The sequence below is a fragment of the Heloderma suspectum genome, chromosome 2, assembly GCF_057233095.1.
Source record: "Heloderma suspectum isolate Gila_16-S chromosome 2, 16-S_ref, whole genome shotgun sequence".
Lineage (NCBI taxonomy): Eukaryota > Metazoa > Chordata > Lepidosauria > Squamata > Helodermatidae > Heloderma > Heloderma suspectum.
In genome coordinates, this window is record NC_139459.1 from 403,161,376 (window position 1) to 403,174,853 (window position 13,478).

Here is a 13,478-nt window from a genome sequence, read left to right on the forward strand (position 1 = left end):
ACTTACCTGGGGCGGATCTTCCTGGTGGCGGTGGCTCCGGCGGAGGCTCAGGTGGCAGTGCAGCAGTGGTGGCAGCTGGTCTTCCAACCGGCTGCCGCCGCCGCCATTTCCAATTTTAAAAAAAAACACGTGATAGGCTATGTAAAGATTTACGTAGCCTATCACGGCTAAGTTTTCTTTAAAAAAACCTGATAGGCTACGTAAATGTTTACGTAGCCTATCACGGCTGACTTAAAAACAACAACAACAACACGCGTACGCAAATGGCGGCGGCCACGGCTGCCACCATTTGCATTCCTTATTTTGGCACGTCTTAGTCTACGTCAAGATTAACGTAGACTAAGACAGCGAAAATAAGGGGAACACAAATAGCTTAGCATCCAGGATTCCGGGGGGAGGGACGGAGCGCCTCCCCCCCCACCATCAACATAATCCGTGAAAGGTAAGTGCCTTTCGTACATCCCTACGATTCTCCCATCGCTCAGGGCTGGTTCCAGCCTGAAGTGGGGGAGTTAACCCTTGATTTTTGCAAGAAACCTCTTTTCATCTATGAATGTTATTCATCTGCTTTAGCAGTTTTGGGGAGCTGAGTCCTATGCAAAGCCTGCAATCGTCATCCGAGGCCCTCCTCCAAGCACCTCCTCCAGGGATTTTTTGAGAATGCTGAGAAAGGAGAGGGACCTTTTGGTTGTGGTCCTCCAAGGTTGGAGCACTTTCAGCAGTGAGTGTCATCCTCTGGCACCAGGTTAAGAATTTCCCCTCCTCCCAGGCATTTGACAGCATATGACAGTTTTCATGGAAATGGTTTTTATATCGTGTTTCATAATGCATTTTTGTAGATTTCCCAGGGAGCTTTGGTTATTGGGTGATACAATAACATACAACACAATTAGACATATACTTGTTCTGCAATCTCCATTACAACATTTTCTTCTGTTCTCATCTTCTAAATCCAAGGCAATCATACTGGATTCTACAGTCCATCAACATGTTCAATAGAGATATCTGTGATGGGAAATGGAATACCTGCCATGGCTGCAGCCTTTGAATGTCCAGCCTGTCTCCGTCCTCCCAAACCATCTTCTTGGATCTTGAAGAATAAGCAGCATCTATGGCACGGGCCACAGCCTGGACAGAGTTGTAAATGATGTAGCTGTCTGCAGACAGGATCCTCTCCATGTCCTCTTCGGGCAGGGCCTGCAGTTCCTCAGTCTCTGTGCATCTCATCCAGCCTTTCACAGACAATGCATGCTTTGAATAAGAACAACTAAAGGCCTTCTCCACAAACATCTTGACAGAATAGTAGAAATGTGAAAAATCATTATAGTTTGATATTTTTTTACTTTTTATAAAAAAGGAGAATATGCCACTAATACGTTGCACATGCAGATCAGTAGACTTTAACTCCAAGGTGATGTCCCACAAAGCTGTGACAATCCAGACTTGCCCCACAAGTGGTTTTATCAACAATGCAAACAATCTTTGCATTATGTTTATTCCGTTTAAGAAGGACGTTGTCTCTGCACAATAAACCATGACATTGACTTGTCTCCACTTGTGCACTGGAACCTGACCCAATGTCATTTGGCCCTTATTCAGTCCCGTGATTCTTTGTGAGGATGCAACACAAACAGCATTCCTGATGAGCTCATGGGTCAAGGTCCTTATGAATCTCTCTCCATTGTCACTGTCTGGAGCAATGAGACCAACCCAGGTCCATCTGAAATGCAGGAGCAGTTTGACAATCCCTGGGTACTGGGTTCCTTCTTTGGGGACTGTTGGGTAGAACAAAGGGAACTGAGTTTTATCACTCAGAACATGGGAAACAACAGCATAAGTGACCTGACAAAGAAAGGACGAGAAGGGTAGTTTATTTTGTTGCAGAATCAAATTCCAAGTATTCATTGGATATTTCAGAAATCTGACCAGCTAACATCTTTTGACCAGAAATTATTTGTGCGATACTTCAATTCAGTTGAACAGTTTGAATTTTATGGCAAATGAAAGGTTCAGGCCTCATAATAATGGTATGGAAAAAAATGAAGATTCTCTAATTTTAGGGCCATCTCCTGAGACTTCATGAAGGAAGCCAGTTCCCAACAGTTCATCCCACTTCCCCAGCTTTACTTAATGTGGCCAAGAAACAGAACCCAGAATGGAAGCACACTTGATCCATAGGGAGGATTGACAGCTGCCATGTAGTTCCCCCTGCCCCCACTGGTATCTCTAAGCCACTACTGCTTTCTTAGCTATGAGCATATGAATGTAGAGAAAAGTATGTTGTTCAGTCATTAAGTTGTGTCCGACTCTTCGTCACCCCATGGACCATAGCACGCCAGGCTTTCCTGTCCTCTGCTCTCTCCCAGAGTGTGCTCAAGTCCATATTCATTGCATTGGTGATGCTATCTAGCCATCTCATCCTCTGCCGTCCCGTTCTCCTTTTGCCTTCAGTCTTTCCCAGCATCAGGGTCTTTTCCAGAGTTTTCTCTTCGCATTAGATGGCCAAAATATTTGAGCTTCAGCTTCAGTATCTGTCCTTCCAATGAGCACTCAGGGTTGATTTCCTTGAGGATGGACTGATTTGACCTCCTTGCAGTCCAGGGGACTCGTAAGAGTCTTCTCCAGCACCACATTTCGAAAGCATCCATTCTTCAGCGCTCAGCCTTCCTTATAGTCCAGCTCTCACAGCCATACATTACTACTGGGAAAACCATAGCTATGATTAGATGGACCTTTGTCGGCAAGGTGATGTCTGTGCTTCTTACTATGCTGTCTAGGTTGGCCAAAGCTTTCCTCCCAAGGAGCAAGCGTCTTTTAATTTCATGGCTACAGTCACCGTCTGTGGTGATCTTGGAGCCTAAGGAAGTAAAATCTGTCACTGCTTCCATTTCTTCCCCTTCTATATGCCAGGAAGTGATGGGGCCAGATGCCATGATCTTCACTGTTTTAATGTTGAGTTTCAGACCAGCTTTTGCACTCTCCTCTTTCACCCTCAAAAAGAGGCTCTTTAAATCCTCTTCACTTTCTGCCATTAGGGTGGTATCATCTGCGTATCTGAGGTTGTTGATAATTCTCCCAGCAATCTTAATTCTGACCTGTGAGTGACCCAACCCGGCGTTTCTCATGATGTACTCTGCATATAAGTTAAATAAGCAGGGCGACAATATGCCGCCTTGTCGTACTCCTTTCCCAATTTTGAACCAATCGGTTGTTCCATGTCCGGTTCTTACTGTTGCTTCTTGACCCTCGTAGAGGTTTCTCAGGAGACAGGTAAGGTGGTCTGGTACTCCCATCTCTTTAAGTATTTGCCACCGTTTGTTGTGATCCACACAATCAAAGGCTTTAGCGTAGTCAAGGAAGCAGAAATAGACGTTTTTCCGGAATTCTCGTGCTTTCTCCATGATGCAGCGAATGTTGGCGATTTGATCTCTAGTTCCTCTGCCTCTTCGAAATCCAGCTTGTACTTCCGGTAGTTCTCGGTTCACATACTGCTGAAGCCTAGCTTGTAGGATTTTGAGCATAAATTTGCTGGCATGTGAAATGAGCGCAATTGTGCGGTAGTTTGAACACTCTTTGGCATTGCCCTTCTTTGGGATTGGAATGTAAACTGACCTTTTCCAGTCTTGCGGCCATTGTTGAGTGTTCCAAATTTGTTGGCATATTGAATGCAGCACTTTAACAGCATCATCTTTTAGGATTTTAAATAGCTCAGCTGGAATATGGTCATCTCAGCTAGCTTTGTTGTTACTAATGCTTCCTAGGGCCCACTTGACTTCACTCTCGAGGATGTCCGGCTCAAGTTCAGTGACCGCACTATCATGGCTATCAGGGACATTCAGATCTTTCCTGTATAGTTCTTCTGTGTATTCTTGCCACCGCTTCTTAATCTCATCAGCTTCTGTTAGGTCCCTGCCTGTTTTGTCCTTTATCATGCCCGTCTTTGCACAAAACGTTCCCTTGAGATCTCCGATTTTCTTGAAGAGATCTCTAGTCTTTCCCATTCTGTTGTTTTCCTCGATTTCTCTGCATTGTTCATTTAAGAAGGCCTTCTTGTCTCTCCTTGCTGTTCTCTGGAACTCTGCATTCAGTTGGACATATCTTCCCCTTTCTCCCTTGCTTTTCGCTTCCCTTCTTTCCTCAGCTACTTGTAAAGCCTCATCAGACAGCCACTTGGCTTTCTTGCATTTCTTTTTCTTTGGGATGGATTTCATTGCTGCCTCCTGAACAATGTTACGGACCTCCGTCCATAGTTCCTCAGGCACTCTGTCTATCAGGTTTAATCTCTTAAATCTATTCCTCACCTCCACTGTATATTCATCAGGGATATGATTGAGGTCATACCTGAATGGTTTAGTGGTTTTCCCTACGTTCTTCAATTTAAGCTGAAATTTTGCAACAAGGAGCTCATGATGTGAGCCACAGTCAGCTCCAGGTCTTGTTTTGACTGACTGTATAGAGCTTCTCCATCTTTGGCTGCAAAGGACATAATCAATCTGATTTCGATATTGACCACCTGGTGATGTCTATGTGTAGAGTCGTCTCTTGTGCTGTTGGAAAAGAGTGTTTGCTATGATCAGCGTGTTCTCTTGGCAAAACTCTATTAGCTTTTGTCCTGCTTCATTTTGTACACCAAGGCCATGCCTGCCTGTTATCCTGGTGATGTCTTGACTTCCTACTTTAGCATTCCAATCCCCTATGATGAAGAGGACATCTTTTTTTGGTGTTAGTTTTAGAAGGTGTTGTAGGTCTTCATAGAACTGATCAACCTCAGCTTCTTCGGCATCATTGGTTGGGGCATAGACTTGAATGACTGTCATGCTGAATGGTTTGCCTTGGATTCGTACTGAGATCATCCTATCATTTTTAAGATTGTACTGCTTTTCCCACCCTTTTGTTGACGATGAGTGCTACTCCATTTCTTCTAAGGGATTCTTGCCCACAGTAGTAGATATGATGGTCACCTGAATTAAATTTGCCCATGCCTGTCCATTTGAGTTCGCTGATTCCCAAGATGTCAATGTTCAATCTTGCCATCTCATGTTGGACCACCTCCAGCTTACCTTGATTCATTGATCTGACATTCCAGGTTCCTAAACAATATTGTTCTTTACAGCATCGGATATTCTTTTCGCCACCAGGCACGTCCACAACTGAGTGTCCTTTCGGCTTTGTCCCAGCCGCTTCAGTCTTTCTGGTGCTACTTGGAAATACCCTCTGCTCTTCCCCAGTAGTATATTGGCCACCTTCCAACCTGAGGGGCTCATCTTCTGGTGTCATCTCTTTTAGCCTTGTGATACGTTCCATGGGGTTTTCTTGGCAAGAATACTGGAGTGGGTTGCCATTTCCTTCTCCAGTGGACCACATTTTGTCAGAACTCTCTGCCATGACCTGTCCGTCTTGGGTGGCCCTGCACGGCGTAGCTTTTGGCTTCCCGGAGTTACGCAAGCCCCTTCGCCACAACAAGGTAGTGATCCATGAAGGGGCCTGTTGGAGTACCCGTCTGATTTCAGAAGCCAGGGCTGGAATGGCTGTGCCACTAATGTAGTGACGAGAGGGGACATCCCACCGAGGGCACATTCTCTTAATGAAGCGCAAAAAGTATTCATCTTCCACCAGGGAGAAGGGAAGCATATGTTTTGCAGTGACCACTGTCAGGTCCTGATTCATCCTTCGTGCCTGGACGCTGTCAGAGGGGAATTTCTGTGTCAGCGTGAGGCATTTCTCCAGTGACGTCTGCCTCTTAGTGAAGCTGCCTTCTGTGCCCTTCTCACCCGGACCACTTTGCGTGAGGTCTTTGGAAGATGAGGCAAAGAAGGCGGTACTGTTCTTTTTGGATGGTTGTGGCTTCCCCTTGCTATCTTTGGGCACAAGAAGTGGATGATGCACCTCCATGTGTCGCCTCATGGCAGACGTGCCCACTCGTGGACAGTTCCCTTCTTTTCCTCGCCACACACGGCTTCTATAAATATCACAAATCACGACATAGCGGTCGTTCTCTGCATATTTGAAGAAGTGCCACACCTAGGAGCTCACCCTGCCACCACCATTTCTTCTTTGGGGAATGGGGGTATCGGTTCCAGATGACGTGGCATCGGGAGCTGCACGTTTCCGCTCATCTGTGGATGGTGTTGTTGTCGGTGTTGTTGATGGCGCTGACCAGTGCTTAGCAGGGGATGTTTGTTCCTGGGGTTTGGGATTGCTCCCAAAGAACCCAGAAGGCTGGAAGTGGAGAACAGTGTCAGACCCAGTCTCAGCAGGGACATCATTGATCTAGAAGGGCTCCTCATCATCTTCGCTGTCCGGATCACTGATGACACTAAGTCCTCCGGCCTTTTTTTCAAAATCACATGAGCCGCCGCCTACGAGGTGATCATCAGCAGGCAGCTGTGGACCCTGGTTCACCTGTCCCACTTCCGCTGTCTGATGCAGGGAGGATGGTTGTGGGCGTCTCTGTAAAGATTCAAAATAGATAGAAGCAGAGTTTCATGAGAAATGCACCTTTTACACATGAGTAATAGCCAAGAGAATAACACTGTGTAGTTGTAGAAATCTATGAAACATAGCTTGGAATTGCCATCAATCAACATGACACAAGGTGCAGATGTAAGCTCCTACTGCACTAGCTAGCACTGCGGAAACACATGACACAAGCAGCAAAAAAATGTACTGTACAGACTTGGAAACTCCACGAGAGTTATCTAAACGTGTCCTCACTGGTGAAAGTCTGAAAAGCATGGGGGAGGAGATATCTGGCTCCCTTGCAAGGTCCACTCCTTTGCATCAGCTGGATTATACCACTGTGTGGGACTCAGCACCTACAGGGCTGGCCCAAAGCGTTTTGCTTCCTGAGGCAAAGGGTAAAATGGCACCCCTCCATCCCACATAGAGCGATAGCTGAATCTTCCTTGAACAGTGACAATGGGAGAGCCTCTTCCACCACACCAGAGGACAGCAAGCTGGCTGAGGAGCTACAAGACAGTCTGAGGAGCACCCACAGTTCTGTGCCCCAACACCTCGCTGCTACCTAACGATAGGGCTGGTCCTGACCTGAGCACATACTTGGCAAATCCCACCGCCTTTTTCGGGGTGCATTTGTGGACCCCGGGAGCAGTGCCTGATTAGTCAGGCCCTCTTTTAAAAACCATCCCCAGAAATGTAATTGCTTAATCAATTCACATTGCAGCTCTAGTTAAAAGAGATCAAGGCCAAACAAGACAGCAAACTGTGATGAATGGCTTTGGAAACAAAGCAAGAACAAAACACTGAAGTGTTTTCCCACCGAAAAGGTGCATCGTTTGAGAAAGTATTGCAGTTCTTTTAAAGAGTTGGGGTTTTCTTCAGTACTGGAGTACCATGTAACATTTAAATAATATGAAATATGTTCACAGCAATGAATATGAATGAATGTAAAACAGTCATGTATGTTTTGTCGTGTTGAAGAAGAAGATCCCTTCCCCAAATGGTCCCCTCCAAAGGTTTTGGATTTCAACTCCCATCAGGCCCAGCCGGCATGACCAATGGTCAATGCTGCTGGGAGTTGTAGCCCAAAACATCTGGAAGGCTGCAGGTTGCAGAAGACTAATGTAGGGACTATTCAAATATTCGAAGATATGTATTTGTATCCAGATATTTACAAGCGCCTGTGATGACAGAGTCTTACCAGATTCATCCTTTGGAATGACATAGATATCTTGACCTTCATTCCGCTGCTGTAGAGTCTCCTTGGGAACATTTTCATCCGCTTTGGAGACACTGCCCTTCCACTCACCATCCATGAACTTTCTTCCTCTTCCTCTGGAGTTGTGGCTGGCTGTGCCTGTGCCACTTTCTGCAGCGGAAATTGGTGGTGTGCGCTGCTTACGGGTGCGGGGTGGACTGGGGCTGGGGCTGCTGTCGCTGCTGGTCACACCTTGGGCTTCCTCCTCTTCCATCTCATTATTAAAATACCGCTGAAATGCAACCCCAGCGGTGTATGTTCTCGCCAGGCGTGCACGCCTCTTTTGAGTGCCGGATTGACCACGGGTTCCTCTTTTCTCCATGTTCATGTCTCTGGGCAGGAGGAGACAAAAATACATGTGGCAAAACGGAAATTATGTGAACAGCCTACAATCGCAGATATAGTGCAGTGTAGAAGTAGTTACCCACCAATCCAGCCATCCAATGCTAACAAAATAGGGGCATATTGTACAGCAGATTAGGCGGAAAAGCCCAGGATGGAGGATGGAGTCCATCCCTGCGGCTTGAAAAACACAAGCCTACAGTACACACTGGATGCTGGAGGATGGAGTCCTTCCCGTGCCCGGCAGACTAACAAAGGCTGCTGGAGGATGCCTTCCACCCACCCAGTTCCCCCCGCACCAACCCACTCAGAAATGAATAGACACATGGATTAATCCTGGAAAGCCCAGGAGGATGGGGGATGGAGTCCCCACCCAGTACCCCCCGCACCAACCCACTCAGAAATACATAGGCACATGGATTAATCCTGGAAAGCCCAGGAGGATGGGGGATGGAGTCCTTGCAGCCTAACAATGGCTGCTGGAAGATGCCTTCCCTCCCACCCAGTTCCCACCCGCCCCAACCCACTCAGAAATGCATCGGCACATGGATTAACCCTGGAAAGCCCAGGAGGATGGGGGATGGAGTTCTTGCAGAATAACAATGTCTACTGGAGGATGCCTTCCCTCCAACCCAGTTCCCTCCGCCCCAACCCACTCAGAAATACGTAGGCACATGGATTAATCCTGGAAAGCCCAGGAAGATGGGGGATGGAGTCCTTGCAGACTAACAATGGCTGCTGGAGGATGCCTTCCCTCCCACCCAGTTCCCCCCACCCCAACCCACACAGATATGCATAGGCACATGGACTAATCCTGGAAAGCCCAGGAGGACGGAGGATGGAGTCCTTGCAGACTAACAATGGCTGCTGGAGGATGCCTTCCCTCCCACCCAGTTCCCCCCACCCCAACACACTCAGAAATGCATAGGCACATGGATTAATCCTGGAAAGCCCAGGAGGATGGGGGATGGAGTCCTTGCAGATTAACATTGGCTCCTGGAGGATGCCTTCCCTCCCACCCAGTTCCCCCCACCCCAACCCACTCAGAAATATATAGGCACATGGATTAATCCTGGAAAGCCCAGGAGGATGGGGGATGGAGTCCTTGCAGATTAACATTGGCTCCTGGAGGATGCCTTCCCTCCCACCCAGTTCCCCCCACCCCTACCCATTCAGAAATGCATAGGCACATGGATTAATCCTGGAAAGCCCAGGAAGATGGGGGATGGAGTCCTTGCAGACCAGTAATGGGTGCTGGAGGATGCCTTCCCTCCCACCCAGTTCCCCACACCCCAACTCACTCAGAAATGCATAGGCACATGGACTAATCCTGGAAAGCCCAGGAGGATGGGGGATGGAGTCCTTGCAGACTAACATTGGCTGCTGGTGGATGCCTTCCCTCCCACCCAGTTCCCCCCACCCCAACACACTCAGAAATACATAGGCACATGGATTAATCCTGGAAAGCCCAGGAGGATGGGGGATGGAGTCCTTGCAGACTAACAATGGCTGCTGGAGGATGCCTTCCCTCCCACCCAATTCCCCACACCCCAACCCACTCAGAAATGCATAGGCTCATGGACTAATCCTGGAAAGCCCAGGAGGATGGGGGATAGAGTCCTTGCAGACTAACATTGGCTCCTGGAGGATGCCTTCCCTCCCACCCAGTTCCCCCCACCCCACCCCACTCAGAAATGCATAGGCACATGGATTAATCCTGGAAAGCCCAGGAGGATGGGGGATGGAGTCCTTGCAGACTAACAATGGCTGCTGGAGGATGCCTTCCCTCCAAACCAGTTCCCCCCACCCCACCCCAATCAGAAATACATAGGCACATGGATTAATCTTGGAATGCCCAGGAGGATGGGGAATGGTGTCCTTACAGACTAACAATGGCTCCTGGAGGATGCCTTCCCTCCCACCCAGTTCCCCCCACCCCTACCCATTCAGAAATGCATAGGCACATGGATTAACCCTGGAAAGCCCAGGAAGATGGGGGATGGAGTCCTTGCAGACCAGCAATGGCTGCTGGAGGATGCCTTCCCTCCCACCCAGTTCCCCCCACCCCAACCCACTCAGAAATGCATAGGCACATGGATTAATCCTGGAAAGCCCAGAATGATGGGGGATGGAGTCCTCACCCAGTTCCCCCCGCCCCAACCCACTGAGAAATACGTAGGCACATGGATTAATCCTGGAAAGCCCAGGATGCTGGGGGATGGAGTCCTTCCCGGCCCCGGCACACTAACAAAGGCTGCTGGAGAGAGGATGCCTTCCCACCCAGTTCCCCCTGCTCCTCCAACTCACCCTACAATCACTAAGCATAGTGGCACATTCAGGTAAAGTAAACATACCTTCAGTGTAATAAAGGTTGAACTGCAGTGCCGTAGAACGGGGGGATGCAGAAACACATTCCTTGCAGCTGCTGGGACGGACACTCTGTGTGCAGCAGCGGCACCTCTGTTCTAGTCTGGACTCTGGAGTCTGGACTGGAGCAACTGAGGCTGCAGGACATACACCGCCATCCTATGTAAAGGTGGGACTCCGCGGGATAAATGGTCAAGAAGTTCCCTCCTGTCAATGATGTTATTTTCCGGGGGGGGTGGGGGGGTGGCCTGGAGGGATCTCGCTCACCTGACTTCACCTGATCTGAACCTGACCTCACCTTTACACACAGACAATAAAATAAAAGATGAGGCTACGTGCAGTTCGTGACCCCGTCCCTCTCAGCGAAAGAAAGCCACGTCGTAGCAGGAAACTGTGTATTTATTAAATAGTTTCGTAAAGTCCCTTTCGCCATCTTTCGTCCCAATTTGCGAAGTTTCCTTCGTAAAATTTTCGGCAGAGAAAAAAAAAGTACCGCGTGAGCTCCGGTTTGAGTAGACCGGGGTGCCCCGTCCTGGGGGAGGGTTCGGCGGGCCAAATGTGTTTGAATTCGGTCCCATTTGACTTTCGAGTGGATTTCTCTGACATCCCTAGTTAGTACCACCTCTCTGATCAGAGCCACTTGGCTTAGGGAATTCTCCCTAGCCCCCACCTATGCATGCATTTCCAAGCCCCATTCTTCTTTCCTTCTTCCCACCCCTATCCTGTTCTTTCTTTCTCTCCTTTATTCCATCCAGAGCATATTTCGGGGAATTCTTAAGGAACATTCTCTTTGGTGGGGAAGAGAAGTACTGATCTTTTGACTTTAAACAGACAAGAGTGTTTTTTTTTTCTCCTTCTTCTCACTCAAGCCTTCGAGAAAAGTGGGTTCACGGGGTTGCAGAGACACAAATCTGGGGCTGTTTTTTTTGTCAGTTGCCATTATCCAGCCACAGGAAGGGCTGTAGCAGAAGTTCCCAGGAGGGCTAGGAAAGAATCGGGCCTGAAACCCCGGACAGCTGATGCCGCCAGTCAGTGTCAACAGTACTGTGCTAGATGGACCCAGGGTCTGGCTCCATGTAAGGCAGCTTCCTATGTTCCTATAAACAGAAAGCTTTAATAGAAATAGGAGATTTTGGTTTGTTATTTAAGTGCAGGGAGATAAATATTGCCAATTTATGCAATCCTATGTACGCCTACTCTGAAGTCCCATTAAGTTTACTGAGGCTTACCTGCAGGAAAGTGTGCATAGGATTCCAGCACAAGTTACTTTTGCAGGGAGGTTTGCACCTTGATGTTCTGCATGTTTACTCAGAAATAAGTCCCAAGTTGTGAGCATGGTACTGCAGGCTTAATACAGTGCCTACCCAATTTTGTCTAAGGAATTGACTACCCTTCCTGCTCAGTCCTATGCATGTTTTGTCATTTGTGGGTTTTTGTTGTTTTTGCATGAACTCTAGGTTCAGTGGTGAGGGAAAGGCCCTTAGTACATGCTCAGAGATTCTCCATAACTTAGCCCAAGTTTTGAAAACAGGCTCATTGGCTGAATCCTGGTGAAGTCTTGGCACACATGAACTCACGGGGAGGAAGATGCAGTGAAAGCTTGTGCAGAAAAAGGAGGAGGTGGAGGAGAGTTGCACAAAGCAAGACATCTGTTTTCATGAAGAGTTGCTGGAGGATGGTAGGATGAGGAGGGATGGTTGCATGGAGGGGAACTGAATTGGTAGGGGGAGAATGTAAGTGCCCAGTGCTGAAAGAAAAACATTCTGCACATGCTCCCTATTTAAGAACATAAGAAGAGCCATGCTGCATCAGACCAAGGTCCATCTAGTCCAGCATTCTGTTCATGCAGTGGCCAGCCAGATGCCCATGGGAAACCCACAAGCAGGGCATGAGTGCAACAGCACCTTACACCCATGTTCTCCTGCAGCTAACATTGGTGAAATGTAAATAAATTCGAGTGACTCTAACTTTTCATGCATGTATCCTTGAGAAACTTTGGATGTTTCTTGCCCGGGGGACACCTCTCATGACCTGTGTAGTTTCATACAAATTTACCCAAACATATTGGGGAAGGGGGGAAGGGAAAGCAAATCACTCCCTCCCCCAAATTGGAGAATTCCCCTTCCACATGAACTGCTGCACCTATCCTTCTGAAACTCTGCTGGTTTTTTACTTAGGGACAACTCTAGGCTGTCTGTAATTTTCACAGCAGTGGTCCACAAGGAATATAGGGAGACAAGTATGTCCTCCTTTGAAGACCCCCCAAACCCTTGTGGCTATCATTCTGAACTTTGGCAGACATGATCTCCTCTGATGGTGCAATGAATCCTGAAGGTTTTATCCAATTCTTCCAAGTAATAAAAATGTTATTAGCAGTTCCCTTTAAAAGAAAATCAAAATATAAACTCTGCACCTATTTTTCTGACATTGGGCAGATGTAATCCCCTCCTAGGGCCTACTGTGCCTGAAATTATCATCCACTTCTGACCAAGAGAAAAAGGTACAGGTTTTTTCTAGGGATGGACGAAAGGCCCTTACCTGTTCCCGACGCTTGCTTCATGGTGGGGGGGAGGCGCTCTGCCCCTCCCCGCCGAAATTCTGGCCGGTGGGGAGGCGCCCAATCTCCCCGGCTGCGAAACCTCATCGTCTGCCATGACGCAAATGGCGGCGGCCGTAGTCACCGCCATTTTCGTCACTGGCCTGCAGTCAGCCATGATAGGCTATGTAAACTTTTACGTAGCCTATCACGGTGTTTTTTGAAAATTTACCCGTGATAGGCTACGTAAAGATTTATGTAGCCTATCACGTTTGTTGTTGTTGTTGTTTTCACTTAGAAATTGTGGCGGTGGCAGCTGGTCAGAAGACCGGCCACCGCCGCCGTCGCACCACCGCCGCCCCACAGCCGGGAGCCGCTGCCACGAGGGACATTCGCACAAGGTAAGTCCCATCCCAGGGGGTGGTGGGAGGGGTGACGGACCGTTTCTCCACCAATTTCGGGGGGCTGAATGCGTTGGCATTAAGCCTCCCGGAGATTCGTGGAGAAATTCTCCGA